Below are 14329 nucleotides of genomic sequence, written 5' to 3'. Positions count from 1 at the left end.
GCTAAGGTTGCCCTCTGGCAAGGCAGAACCTGAGTTTGAGGAGAACTTCTGATATAAAATTCAAAATTCCCAACTTGTGTCAGATCAATTCACTATTGAACTGTCAAACCAAAACTTGTCTAAAGATGCATTGTTTGAAGAAATTGGAATCTACCGTCCATGTTTTCATAACTATCCCAAAAGCAAAACTTTTTATTAGAATTATGATGTTGAAAAAATGGGGTTGGGGCTCAGCTGTCCCCCATGCTTAAATAGGCCTGCACCACCAATGCCTTTCCTTTTCCCAAGGTCTAGGAAAGGAGAAAACTTACTGTGGAGCAGATGCTTTGTCCATCTGTGTTCTTGTTTGCTAGCTGCTGGAATGCAATATACCAGAAACGGAATGGCTTTTAAAAAGGGGAATTTAATGAGTTGCTAGTTTACAGTTCTAAGGCCGAGAAAATGTCCCAATTAAAACAAGTCTATAGAAATGTCCAATCAAAGGCATCCAGGGAAAAGATACCTTGGTTCAAGAAGGCCGATGAAGTTCAGGGTCTCTCTCTCAAGTGAGACGGCACATGGCGAACACAGACAGGGCTTCTCTCTCTCAGCTGGAAGGGCACATGGCAAATACGGCGTCATCTGCTAGCTTTCTCTCCTGGCTTCCTATTTCATGAAGCTCCCCGGGAGGCATCTTCCTTCTTCATCTCCAAAGGTCGCTGGCTAGTGGACTCTCTGCTTTGTAGTGTTACTCTCTCTCAATCTCTCTGAATCTCTCATTCTCCTTTTATAGGACTTCAGAAACTAATCAAGACCCACTCAGATGGGTGGAGACATGTCATCCCCTAATCCAGTTTAACAACCATTCTTAACTAAATCACATCAACCAGGGAGATGATCTCATTACAGTTTCAAATATACAGTATTGAATAAGGATTATTCTACCTTTTAGAAATGGGATTTATATCAAAACATGGCTTTTCTTAGGGGGCATACTTCCTTTCAAACCAGCACAATCTGTTATCTCATGTAACCCTGTAAATGAGATATTTTCTCCACTTAATTATTTAACGTCCCTGTGAAAATTGAATCTCATGGAAGTCACTTGCTTGAGTCAGGCATGTCATCCAGGTGGGGCCAGGTCTTGCTTCAAAGCAAAGTTGATATTCTTTTGCCTTACCCCCACCCTTTCTGAAGAAACCTAGCTGCTCTTTATATCCTCCATGATTCAACACGCTTGATTCCTACTTTTAAGAATTTTTAGGTCCTTAGGTCCTTTTTAGGGAGACCACCTTCTTGCACTGCTATTTAAAATGGAAGTCCCGGGTGGGCAATGGTGGCTCAGTGGCAGAGTTCTCGCCTGCCATGCCGGACACCCGGGTTTGATTCCCAGTGCCTGCCCATGCGGAAAAAATAAGGAAATGGAAGTCCCATTTCCTCCACACTCCCAACAACCTTTTCCTGCTTAATTTTGTCCCACAGCACTTACAAAATCTAATAAAATGTATAGTTTTACCTATTTATTTTGTTTTTTGTCTGTCTCCTGTCAGTGGTATGCTGGTAAACGTTTAACAAAGAGCTCTCCAGGAAAAAAAAAGAAAAAAAAAAGAGCCCTGATTTGTCGTCTTCGTCAATTTCCATGGTATAAATATTCCCACCATGGCTGACTTCAAGCTTCCAACTTGGTCTCACCAAGTATGGAGTTGGGAAGAGATTTGTATAATCTGTTCCATGAGTCAGTAGGAGGGGCCTCAGCCCGCCACCGACAATCCCTAGAAGATCAGCTCCATGAGAGCAGGGATTTATTTTAAAAGTCTGTTTTATTCTCTGTTGTTTTCCCAGTTTGAAAAATTTAATGGATGAATGACTGGATTAATTTATTCAATCATTCACAAATATGTATTTTTTTAATGACCCTGTGCCAGACACCATGCTAGATATTTGAGCTAGCGAGCTGAACAAGACAAGCACTGTGGCTGCCTTCATGTGGTAGAAGAACAGACATTAAATAACTGATTAAAAATTAAGTATTAAATCATAATGTAGCAAGGGCTATAAAGGGAAACTATGCTGAGAGACATGACTTCTAATGGGGAAGGGTCACATAAGAGGCATCTGAGAAAGTGACCTTCGTGTTGAATCTTAAAGGATGTATAAGAACTAAGAAGGTATAAAGAAGGTTGGGAAGGGGCATAAACATTCCAGGCAGAAGGAATGGCATGTATAAAGTTCCTAAGGCATGAAGAAGCTTAGTTTGGAGAATGGGGAGGAGGAAAGTATAGATAAAGCAGAGAAAGCAAGAGGGAGCATGCAAAGGGGCTGGAGAAGTAGATTATCAAGCACTTTGACTATCATTGTTCAGGTTTTGAAACTACTATGTACCCCAGAAAAGCCGTTTTACTCCTGATACAATCTTATGGGGCCAGACCTACTGTTTAGGGTGGAAACTTTTGATTAGATTGTTTCCATGGAGACCGACCCACTCAATTGTGGGTGTGACCTTTTGATTAGATGGAGATGTAACTCCACCCAATCAAGATGGGCCTTTCCTAGTTTACTACAGCCCTTCAAGAGGGGAAAGATTTTGGAGAAACCTCAGATGCAGATGCTTGGAGAACAGTTGATTCAGAGCTGACAGAGCCAACAGAGAGAGCAGATGCCTAGACAGACACTTGGAGATGCAGAGCCCAGCAGACATAGCGATGTGCCTCCCCATGAGATGCTAAGCAAGCCAGAACCCAGAGTTGTATCCTGAAGGAGCTAAGTGAAGGCTTTCAGACACTTGGAGAGGAAAACACTGGCATCAGAAGTTGGAAACAATGAAACCAGGAATAAGAACCAGAAGACACAAGCTTCCTGCCTTCCCATGTGACAGACATCAGCCTTTCTTCAGTCAAGGTATGTATCCAGAGAAATTTCCTTAGTTTGAACATTTTTATGGCCTTAGAACTGTAAACTTGTAACTTAATAAATTCCCTTTCTAAAAGCAGTTCCACTTCTAGTATATTGCATTCCAGTAGCATTGAACAACCTAATACATATAGTATAGTTCTTTGTGTCCTATTTAAGAAGCTTTTGCCAAATCCAAAGTCACCAAGAGTTTATTTTACATTTTATTTAAATGTTTTAGTTTCCACTCTTACATTTAGGCTTAAAATCCATTGCAAATCAATTTTTGTATGTGGTGTGAGGTAAGGGTGGAGATATATTTTTCTTTTCTAGTTTTTTTTTTTTACTGCACTTGGAGACGCAATTGTTGAAGCACCATTTGTTGAAGACATCATCCCTTCCCCATTGAAATGCCTTAGAACCTTTGTCAAAAATCATTTCAACATAAACGTCTATTCCCGGATTCTAGTTTGCTCCATTTTTCTATATGTATGTCATTCTTTATAGCAATAGCACCACTATCTTGATCACTGTTCCTTTATAACCGACTTTGAAACGAGGTGGTTTGAATCCTTTAACTTTGTTAATCTTTTTCAAAGTTTATTTGCCTGTTCAAGTTATTTGAATTTCCAAATGTATTTTAGAATCAGCCTGCCAATTTCTACAAAAATGTCTGCTAGGCCTCCAATGTTCTGGAGGAGCTAGAAAAAAGAATCTGTGATGATGATAGTGCAGCCCATTATAGACTCTGGGAGGTGTCCTGGATTACCTGTTGAAGAGTGCTTTGAAAACTATTGCTGTTTTATTTCTTTGCTTTGCATGTATGTTATATTATACAATAAAAAAAGTTTTAAAAAAATGTCTGCTAGGACTTTGAAAGGGGTTGATTTGAATTTATAGATCAGTTGGAGAGAACTGATATATTAACAATACTGTCTTCAAATCCATAGGTAGGGAATATATTTCAAATTTTTTATATCTTCTTTAGTTGCCTTGGCAATCTTTTATAATTTTCAGTGTATAGATCTTGATTTTTTTGTCCAATTTGTCCTTAATTACATATTTTGATGCTGCTATAAATGGTATTTTAAAATTTCAATTTCTGATTTTTTTCAAGTATATATTAATACAATAAAATAATTTTGTATATTCATCTTTTATCTTCCACCTCTTTTAAACTCATTTATTAGTTAAGGGAGCTTTTCAGAAAATTTCATCTGCGTTTCTATGAAATAATTATATAGTCTGTGAAAAAAGACTTCTTTTCCAATCTCTATTCCCCTTAAATTTCTTTTTCTTTCATTGTTGCACCAATTTTAGCCTCCAGTACAATGCTGAATAGAAGTAGTGAGAATGGATATCCTGTCTTATTTCTTATCTTAGGAGGAAAGTATTTATTCTTTCATTCTTAGATACAATGTTAATTGCAGGTTTTCTTCACAGATCAGGCTGAGGGGGTGTCCCTTCATTCCTACTTTGCTAGGAGAGAGTTTATCATGAATGAATGTTGGGTATTTTCCAATGCTTTTTTTTGGCATCTATTCAGATGATCATGTTTGAAGTTTTTGGTTTTTTTTTTCAGTCTATTATTATGGTGAAATACATTGTTGGGTTTTTAAAATTTTTTTTTTAACATAACAACATACAAATGAAAACATTTTTACCATACGATCATTCCATTCTTGGCATATAATCAATAACTCACAATATTATCACATAGTTGTATATTCATCACCATGTTAATTTCTTAGAACATTTGCATCAATTCAGAAAAAAAAAAAGAAAAAACTCATACGTCCCATACCCCTTACACCTCCCTCTCATTGACTGCTAGTATTTCCATCTACCCAATATATTTTAGCCTTTGGTTCCCCTATTTTTTTCTATACTTCTTACCACTTCCTTTCATTAATCATTAGCACTTCAATAAACTAAATTTATTTTAACATTTGTTTCCCCTATTATTTATTTATTTTTAATCCCTATGTTTTACTCATCTGTCCAGAACATAGTTTAAAGGAGCATCAGACACAAGGTTTTCACAATCACACAGTCACATTGTGAAAGCTATATCATTATAGAATCGTCTTCAAGAAACATGGCTACTGGGCAGGCCACGGTGGCTCAGCAGGCAAGAATACTTGCCTGCCATGCCAGAGGACCCGGGTTCGTTTCCCGGTGCCTGCCCATGTAAAAAAATAAATAAATAAATAAACATGGCTACTGGAACACAGCTCTACATTTTCAGGCACTTCCCTCCAGCCTCTCCAATATACCTTAACTAAAAAGGTGATATCTATATAATGCACAAGAACAACCTCCAGGATAATCTCTCAACTCTGTTTGAAATCTCTGAGCCATTAACATTTTATTTTGTCTCATTTCTGTCTCCTCCCTTTTGATCTAGAAGGTTTTCTCAATTCCTTGATGCTGAGTCCCAGCTCATTCTAGGATTTCTGTCCCACGTTTGTCAGGAAGGTTTACACCCCTGGGAGTCATGTTCCACGTAGAGAAGGGGAGGACAGTGAGTTTGCATGTCGTGTTGGCTGAGAGAGAGAGAGAGGCCACATCTGAGCAACAAAAGAGGTTCTCCTGGGGGTGACTCTTAGGCCTAACTTTAAGTAGGCTTAGCCTATCCTTTGCGGGGATAAGTTTCATATGAACAAATTCCAAGATTGAGGGCTTGACCTATTGCTTTGGTTGTCCTCTGCTTGTGAGAATATCAGGAATTCTCCACATGTGGAAATTGAATTTTCCCCCTTTCTCAACATTCCCCAGTGGGGACTTTGCAAATACTTTTTAATTCACTGTTCAAATCACTCTGGGATTTATTGGGCATCCCTCTGGACAAACCTACAAAATCTCATGCCCTACTCAAGGTTCCATGTACTTATGGTGTTCAATTAAACTGTCCACATAAGTTATATTAGGAAATGCACTAGTCAAACTATAAATTTTGTAACAAACACTTTTTTTGCTTTAGTCTTACACATAAGTTAGAGTTTTAAAATATTAATTACCATCTATTTTAAACACCCTGCAGTATTGATAGTCCTTTGTTCTTCTTCAAGCAAAAACATTTTTAATTTGTACATTTATTCACTATCATTGTATACTCTAGGCATTCCTAGATTATACCATCTCAGTCTTTATTGTTTATCTTTCCTTCTGGTTCTATTTGTGCCCCCAGGCCTCCTCCCTTTATCATTCTCACTTTCAGCTTCATTCAGTGGACTAACATTATTGTATTTACAGTTAGGTAGTATGGTGCTATCCATTTCTGAATTTTTACAATCAGTCCTATTGCACAATCTGTATCCCTTCAGCTCCAATTACCCAATATCCACCCTGTTTCTATTTCCTGATGGTCTCTGTTCTTAGCTAAAATTCTCCATTCATTCACTAATATTAGTTCATATCAGTGATACCATACAGTATTTGTCCTTTTGATTCTGGCTAATCTTACTCAGCATAATGTCCTCAAGGCCCATCCATGTTGTTACATACTTCATAACCTTATTCATAACCTGTATAATATTCCATCGAATGTATATATCACAGTTTGTTTAGCCACTCATCTGTTGATGGGCTGTTTCCATCTCTTGACAATTGTAAATAATGCTGCTATAAACATTGGTGTGCAAATGTCCATTTGTGTCCTTGCCCTCATGTCCTCTGAGTAGATACCTAGCAATGGTTTTCCCGGATCATATGGCAATTCTATACTTAGCTTCCTGAGGACTCGCTAAACTGCCTTCTACAGCTGTTGTACCATTTTACATTCTCACCAACTGCGGATAAGTGTGCCTCTTTCTCCACATCCTCTACAGCACTTGTTGTTTTCTGTTTTATTGATAATGGCCATTTTGGTGGGTGTGAGATGATATCTCATTGTGGTTTTGATTTGCATTTCCCTAACAGCCAGGGAAGTTGAGCATCTTTTCGTGTGCCTTTTGGCCATTTGTATTTCCTCTTCTGAGAAGTGGCTGCTCATGTCTTTTGCCCATTTTGTAATTAGGTTGTCTTTTTGTTGTTGAGTTGAACAATCTTTTTAAATATTCTGGATACTAGACTGTATCTGATATATTGTTTCCAAATATTGTCTTCCATTGTCTACACAATTTCTTGACAAAGCTCTTTGATGAACAATAGTGTTTAATTTTGAGGAGTTCCCATTTCTTTCTTTCTTCAATGCTTGTGCTTTGGGTGTAAGATCTAGGAAACTGCCTCCTATTATAAGATTTATGATATTTCCCTACATTTTCTTCTAAAAGTTTTGTGGTCTTAGATCTAATGTTTAGGTCTTTGATCCATTTTGAGTTAATTTTTGTATAGGGTGTGAGATACAGATCTTCTTTCATTCTTTTGCATGTGGATATTCAGTTCTCTAGGCACCATTTATTCAAGAGACTGTTCTGACCCAGGTGAGTTAGCCTGACTGCCTTATCAAAGATCAATTGTCCATAGATGAGAGGGTCTACATCTGAACACTCTATTTGATTCCATTGGTCAGTATATCTATCTTTATGCCAGTACCATGCTGTTTTGACCACTATAGCTTCGTAATACACCTTAAAGTCAGGTAGTGTGAGACCTCCGATCTTGTTTTTCTTTCTCAGGATATTTTTAACTATTCAGAGCACCCTGCCCTTTCAGATAAATTTGGTTATTGGTTTTTCTATTTCTGAAAAGTAAGTCTTTGGGATTTTAATTGGTATTGCATTGAATCTACTAATCAATTTAGGTAGAATTGACATCTTAACTATATTTAGTCTTCTAATCCATGAACATGGTATGCCCTTCCATTTATTTAGTTCAGTGATTTCCTTTAGCAATTTCTTGTAGTTTTCTTTGTATAGGTCTTTTGTATCCTTAGTTAAATTTATATCTAAAGATTTTATTCTTTTCGTTGCAACTGTAAATGGATTTTTTTTCTTGATTTCCCCCTCAGATTGTTCATTACTAGTGTACAGAAACACTATAGATTTTATGAGTGTTGCTCTTCTAACCTGCCACTTAGCTGTACTCATTTATTAGCTCTAGTAGTTTTGCTGTGGATTTTGGGGGGTTTTTAACATATAGTATTATATCATCTGCAAACAGTGAGACTTTTACTTCTTCCTTTCCAATTTTGATGCCTATATTTCTTTGTCTTGTCTAATTGCCCTGGCTAGAAATTCCAACATAATGTTGAATAACAGTGGTGATAGTGGACATCCTTGTCTTGTTCCTGATCTTAGGGGGAAAGTTTTCAGTTTTTCCCCATTGAGGATGATGTTAACTGTGGGTTTTTCATATATTCCCTTTATCGTGTTGAGGAAGTTCCCTTCTATTCCTATCCTTTGAAGTGTTTTCAACAGGAAAGGATGCTGAATTTTGTCAAATGCCTTTTCTGCATCAATCGAGATGATCATATGGTTTTTCTGCTCTGATTTGTTGATATGGTGTATTACATTAATTGATTCTCTAATGTTGAACCATTCTTGCCTATCTGGGATGAATCCTACTTGGTCATGATGTATAATTCTCTAATGTGCTGCTGGATTCAATTTGCAAGAATTTTGTTGAGGATTTTTGCATCTATATTCATTAGAGAGATTGGCCTGTAGTTTTCTCTTCTTGTAATATCTTTTTGTCTGGCTTTGGTATGAGGGTGATGTTGGCTTCGTAGAATGAGTTAGGTAGCCTTCTCTCCTCTTCAATTTTTTTGAAGAGTTTGAGCAGGATTGGTACTAATTCTTTCTGGAATGTTTGGCAGAATTCACATGTGAAGCCATCTGGTCTTGGACCTTTCTTTGTTGGGAGCTTCTTAATAACTAATTCAATTTCTTTACTTGTGATTGGTTTGCTGAAGTTGTGTATTTCTTCTCAAGTCAATGGTGGTTGTTCATGCCTTTCTAGGAAGTGTCCATTTCATTTACATTGTTGAGTTTATCAGCATAAAGTTGTTCATAGTATCCTCTCATTCCTCCTTTATTTCTCGGGGTCAGTGGTTATGTCTCCTCTTCCATTTCTGATTTTATTTATTTGCATCCTCTCTCTCTTTCTTTTTGCCAACCTCACTAAGGGTCCATTAATGTTATTGATTTTCTCATAAAACCAACTTCTGGTTTTGTTGATTTTCTCGATTGTTTTCACGTTCTCAATTTCATTTATTTCTGCTCTAATCTCCATTATTTCTTTCCTTTTGCTTGCTTTAGGGTTATTTTTCTGTTTTTTTCTCTAGTTCTTCCAAGCGGACAGTGAATTCCTGCAGTTCGCTCTTTCTTCTTTTTTGATATAGGCATTTAGGGCAATAAATTTCTCTCTTAGCACTGCCTATGCTGTATCCCATAAATTTTGATATGTTGTGTTTTCATTTTCATTTGCCGCGAGATATTTACTGATTTCTCTTTAATTTCTTTCTTGACCCACTGGTTGTTTAAGAGAGTGGTGTTGAAAAAATATTTTCACATATTTGTGAATTTTCTGGCACCCTGCCTATTATTGATTTTGAACTTCATTCCTTTATGATCTGAGAAAGTGTTTTGTATGGCTTCAATCTTTTTAAATTTATTGAGACTTGCTTTGTGACCCAGCATATCGTCTATCCTTGAGAATGATTCATGAGCACTTGAGAAAAGGTGAATCCTGCTGTTGTGGGGTGTAACGTTCCATAAATGTCTGTTAAGTCTAACTCATTTATTGTATTATTCAAATTCTCTGTTTCTTTATTGATTCTCTGTTAAGATGTTCTGTCCATTGATCAGAGTGGGAATTGAAGTCTCCAACTGTTATGGCAGATGTGTCTATTTCTCTTTTCAGTGTTTGCCTCATGTATTTTGGAGCACTCTGGCTCGGTGCATAAATATTTATGATTGTCATGTCTTCTTGTTGAATTGTTCCTTTTATTAATACATGGTGTCCTTCTTTGTCTCTTTTGTTTTACATTTGAAGTCTAATTTGTTGGATACTAGTATACCTATTCCCATTCTTTTCTGATTGTTGATTCCATGAAATATCTTTTCCCAACCTTTCACTTTCAATCTATGTTTATTCTTGGGTCTAAGATATGTCTCTTGTAGACAGCATATAGATGACTCCTGTTTTTTAATCCATTCTGCTGGTCCATTTTTAATCCAGTAACATTTACTGTTATTACTGTAAGGGCAGTACTTTCTTCTAACATTTTGCCTTTTGGATTTTATTTGTTACATCTAATTTTTCCTCTTTTTACCTTTACTGATAGTCTTCATTTCTACACTCTTCACACCTCTCTCTCTCCCGTCCTTTCCTATCTGTCTCTAGTGCTCCCTTTAGTAATTCTTGTAGAGCTGATCTTTTGGTCACAAATTCTTTCAATGATTTTTCATCTGAAAAATGTTTTAATTTCTCCCTCATTTTTGAAGGGTAATTTTGCTGGATATAGAATTCTTGGTTGGCAGTTTTTCTCTTTTAATATCTTAAATATATCATCCCACTGTCTTCTTGCCTCCATGGTTTCTGCTAAGAAATCTATACATAGTCTTTTTGGGCATCCCTTATATTTGATGGATTGTTTTTCTCTTGCTGCTTTCAAGATTCTCTCTTGTTAACATCTGACATTCTGATTAGTAAGTGTCTTGGAGTATGTCTATTTGGATCTATTCTGTTTGGGGTATGCTGCACTTCTTGGATCTGTAATTTTAAGTCTTTCATAACAGTTGGGAAATTTTCAGTGATAACTTCCTCCATTAGATTTTCTCCCCCTTTTCCCTTCTCTTTTCCTTCTGGGACACCCACAACACATATATTTATGTGCTTCATTCAGTTTTCTGAGTCTCTGCTCATATTTTCCCATTCTGTTTCCTATATTTTCTTTTGCTTGTCAGATTTCAGAGGTTCCATTCTCCAGTTCACTAATCCTATCTTCTGCCTCTTGAAATCTAACATTGTAGATTTCCATTGTTTTTTCATCTCTTCCACTGTGCCCTTCATTCCCATAAGTTCTGTGATTTGTTTTTTCAGATTTGCAATTTCTTCTTTTTGTTCATTCCTTGCCTTCTTTATATCCTCCCTCAATTCACTGATTTGATTTTTAATGATGTTTTCTGTGTCTGTTTGAACATTCTGAATTAATTGTTTCAACTCCTATATCTCATTTGAATTGTTGGCTTGTTCCTTCGATTGGGCCATAGCTTCAATTTTCCTAGCATGATTTGTTATTTTTTGATGGCGGCTAGGCATTTAATTTCCTTAATTAGTTTATTCTGGAGATTGTTTTCACTTTTTTTAACCTAGGATTTTCTTGCTGGATGACTTTGTTGTCTATCTGTTCTTTGACATTCAGTTCAGCTTATTCTAGACCTCTAGCTTAGGTTTTGTTTAACAGATCAGAGTTTTTTAGTTCTTGTTTTCTTGCTTCTTGCCTTGCCTGTATGGTGCCTTTTTCCCCCCACTTAGGGGGGTCTACTTAGGTATTATAGATCCCAGCCAGCATTTCCCAGACCAAACTGGCCTCCTCTCAGGAGGAAAGAGTCACCTGAGTCAGTTTTCCCTGAGGGTCTCAACCATGCCCCCAGCAGGTTGAAAGACTTTCCTATGAAGCCTCTGGATGCTGTGTTTTTCCTATCCTGCCCAGTATGTGGCACTTGTCTGCCTGTGAGTTCCACCAACATAAGGTGATGTGGTACCTTTAACTTCAGCAGATCTTCCTGCTGGGGCCATGGTTGAGATAGAGGGGAGGTTGTAGGCTGGCTTTATTTGCTTCCATTTTCCAGACCCTGGGGTCCGAATTCCTTGAGGGAGGGATTCCACCTGAGCTGGGCCCCACCCCTCTCCTGGGGAAGGCACAGGCTCCAGAAAAACTCTCAAACAAGCATAACTCCACCCATACCTGGGCAGTTGGAGCCTGAGAAGCCCTGCAGCTGTATCCAAAGAGCAGTCAAGCCAAAGAAACACAGCCACAAAATAGAAGAGGGAAAAAAAAATCCTTTTCAGAGTAGGACCTCTGTTCCTCGGGTTTGCCAATCAAGAGCTTAAGTTGGTACATTGCTCTGTGTATCTCCAAGTCCTATGTGCCCCCTTCTTTCCTTCAGGGCCCAGATCCTTTCAAGTATTTTGTGCTGTCCAACCCAAAAAAACCTCTGGTATCATTTTTTTCTTTTACCCTGCCCCCTCTGCACTGGGGCAAAAACCAGCAACCTCAGCTTTCACTCGAGATTCAGCTGAGCTGGGGGCCTATTTTTGGTAATCAGAATTTTGTTAATTAATTCCACAATTGGAGCTTGGTTGAACTCAGCCCTTGCTGCTAGTTAAGTCTCTTTCCTATCCCCTCTGGGAAGCAGCCTGTGGGGAAGGGGTGCCAACCATCGCATCTTGGGGGACTCATGGTTCTGGGTGGGCTCGCACCTGGTCCAGCTTGTCCAGACTGGGGTTCGCTGTGTGACGTGGCCCCAGCAGCATGTACTGCTCTGGGCTATTTACTAGCTGCTCTGGAGGATGGACTAAATCCCACACCTCACTAAGCCGCCATCTTGACTCCTCCACATTGATTGATTTTTGAATGTTAAACCAACCTTCCATTCCTGGGATTAACCACACTTGGTCTTGATATATTTTCTGTCTTATAACTGCTGGATTCTATTTGCTCAAATTTTGTTAAGAATTTTTGCATCTAAAATCATGGGGGATGTTGGTTATAGTTTTCCTTTCTCTCTCTAATAGTGTGATTATTATTATGGATCATAGCTCTTTGTTTATGCTCTAATAGAAAAGCTATAGGTCATTTACATAGCTTAGGAAAAATAATGTCAGGAAAATATCCAAAAAGTGAAAGCAACATAATGCATTTAGTCTGGTTTTTATGGAAGAAAAAAGACAGAAAGCTGGATGAGAAAATTTACATTTTCTTCCAAATAGGGTTTTTTAAATGTTGCATTTCATTAGCTTCCAGATAGATTAAATGTTCTAGAAGGGAATGAAAGGGAAAGAAATGTCCCTATTTTTTAAATAAAGAAAAAGAAACCAGATAAGTTTCTTTCTTCAAGGGGAGGAGAACAGTAAGAGGAAATAAGAATGTAACAATGGGCACACTTCCTGGTTTTCCGCCCCCATATTTTCCAGTGGGGAAAGGGGAGGATGGAAACATCTTTTGAACTCTATGGGTTAAGCACTATGCTAACACCTTTGTATATATCCATATAATGGCACGGGATGGGGAAGAGTTTTCGGAGGGCAGAGGGAAACCACATGTTGACCTACAGCATATTCTAATTTGTCCATATGGGCAGACTTGGAAGGTAATGTAAACTCGTGCCCTTGATCTAGCCTTTGAATAGAAGGGCACATTTTGAGACAGTGACCAGCTAGGATCCATTAGACAAGGGTTACCAGGACAGCAAAGAGACCCAAAACCAGGTCACCTAAAGATGTGTTTATGATTCCCCTGGAAAGGAGCAAATTAATGGAAGGAAATGGGGAGGTGGAACCTCTCTCTTTTTATTTGGGAAAGGAAATACTTTTTTTGGTATATAGCTTCAGATGGCAGAATAGGACCAAAGGTGAAAATTATAGAGAGTCGGATTTTAGCTCAACCTCTGATCTAGGCCATCTAGAGGTGGGAACTGGGTGCTTTTTAACAACCTGGTTTCCAAGCATCTTCACTCATCTAGGACAATAGGAATGAACAGAATTCCTGGGTTGCATGGGACGAGGAGCTGGGAGTCTGATAGCTAATGTCCATTTTCATTTGAAGAATTGATTAATCAGCTGTATCTGCCTCCTCTCTTCACACATAAGCAAGCGACAAATAGAAGGTATATAATATGGGGGTGGGTGGGTAATGGGTGTAAGGGTGTGTGTATCTGAAGGCAGTTCTGAAGAGGCCCTCCCAGATATATTTTGTGCAACAACAGTACTATTGCAGTGGGCAGTGGACATCAGCTATACTCAGCAACCTGGGATCCTGGGGTCTGAGCTGGGTCTAAGAACATGAAGCCCTCTGCAATACAGAGTCAAGAGGGCTTTGACGTTTACAGGCCAAAGAACGGGGGTGCGGGCTGGGGTGGGGGGGAGTAGGATATGAGCAGATATTACCTAATCTTGGGGACAGGGAAGCCTGAAGCCAACAATGATCAACCCTAAAAGTAAAAAGTGCAAAGAAAAACGGAAAATGTGGTTTGGTTCTAAAATGTGATACAAATTACAGCCATTTGTGCAAACTGCTTTCCACTAATGCTTAATTGCTTACCATGAGGTATAATAATTATGAGCCACATGAATCAGATAAGCTGAGTTTTATTGGCCCCATGTGGGCTGGACTTCCTCACTTTGGCAGCCTCGTTGTCTGTGGGGCTAATACAATGTCTTTACCCTTATCTTAGGAAAAAGTATAGGGCACAATGTTCAGAGTACAGGTGACTCTGTCCTCTAAGAGGTGGATCACATCATGCAGGCTCAAAGGTCAGTATGTTTTCTGGTCTTTGGGGCTTGGCCAAAAAAG

At 38.3% G+C, this 14329-nt stretch overlaps 1 protein-coding gene across 3 annotated transcripts in view; it reads right to left on the bottom strand.

Annotated features, from left to right (window-relative positions):
- The window catches only part of MATN2 (matrilin 2), a 200865-nt gene that overhangs the window by 112928 nt on the left and 73608 nt on the right, over positions 1–14329 (bottom strand). The gene's annotated exons all lie outside the window — the stretch shown is intronic.

Source organism: Tamandua tetradactyla, chromosome 6 (assembly GCF_023851605.1).
Source record: "Tamandua tetradactyla isolate mTamTet1 chromosome 6, mTamTet1.pri, whole genome shotgun sequence".
In the NCBI taxonomy this organism is placed as follows: Eukaryota; Metazoa; Chordata; class Mammalia; order Pilosa; family Myrmecophagidae; genus Tamandua; species Tamandua tetradactyla.
This window is presented reverse-complemented; position numbering and strand designations above follow the sequence as displayed.